The sequence below is a fragment of the Chroicocephalus ridibundus genome, chromosome 15 (assembly GCF_963924245.1).
Source record: "Chroicocephalus ridibundus chromosome 15, bChrRid1.1, whole genome shotgun sequence".
In the NCBI taxonomy this organism is placed as follows: Eukaryota; Metazoa; Chordata; class Aves; order Charadriiformes; family Laridae; genus Chroicocephalus; species Chroicocephalus ridibundus.
Genome location: NC_086298.1, coordinates 1611374 through 1612315, shown reverse-complemented (window position 1 = coordinate 1612315; position 942 = coordinate 1611374). Strand labels below are relative to the sequence as shown.

General features: G+C 40.6%; 1 non-coding gene across 1 annotated transcript; it reads right to left on the bottom strand.

The window, feature by feature from the left end:
• Positions 1–502: 502 nt before the first annotated feature.
• On the bottom strand, positions 503–575 carry TRNAT-AGU (transfer RNA threonine (anticodon AGU)). Its single transcript has one exon. It is a non-coding gene; the product is annotated as a tRNA-Thr (tRNA).
• Positions 576–942: the final 367 nt, after the last annotated feature.

The window sequence follows — 942 nt, the reverse complement described above, 5'->3', positions numbered from 1 at the left end:
TTTTTCTTTTTTCTTAAAAATGATAACACCCGGTAGAACTCTGAAGACCAATGTTACTATTCCTCTATAAATTGTATTAGTAATTTTTTCATCCAGCTCTGTAATTACTGAGCTCTGGAGACATAATTTGATTGTCCTGCTGAAGTACAAAGAGATAAACCAGATCTGACTGTAACTATCTAGCAGCCATTTCAGATTTGTTCATCAATGAGCTTCACAATATCTGCGGGGCTCAGAAGGCTTTAAGTCCCACCATCAGCTATTTCCTACCTCTGATTGCTATACTTTAATAAAGGTTTCCAGGTATTCTTTCAAGGGTTTGACTCTGACCACTGCTATTTTTCTCTGCTTCTCATTGCCTGTTATTTGGTATAGCAGCTATATGGTGTTTGTATTACACCTAGGCTGGGGTGGAGGTTCCAAAAAACGATGCCAGCAACATTTTAGGAAAAAACTGCATCTAGAAGCCCACAGCATCTTTGGCACAGGGTACAATAACCCTAGGCTCCAGTGAGATTTGAACTCACGACCCCTGGTTTACTAGACCAGTGCTCTAACCCCTGAGCTATGGAGCCTCTGATTTTTTTTGTGCATTTTGGTTTGTGAACATTTCATGTAAGAATTTTCTCTCTCATAATTTTCTCTGTTAATTCTGGAGTGAAGCAAAACCTGCTTTGCTAGATGGTGCTGCTCCAAGGACTTTATATCCCCTTTCCAAATGGCACTAACACAAACATCAGAGTCACCAAACTGGTTTGCCTCAACCCAAACCTGGATTTTAGTCTCCTTCAGCTCATCCCTGTAAGGACATCAAGAGTGATACACGGCTCCCCCTTCCCCAGCCAAGCAGCATGGGAAGTTTACAAACAAGAAGCAATGATAGTTTGCCTCTTCATAGTTGTCCAACTAATTTAGCAAAGAAGGAAGTTAAGCTTCTTAAAT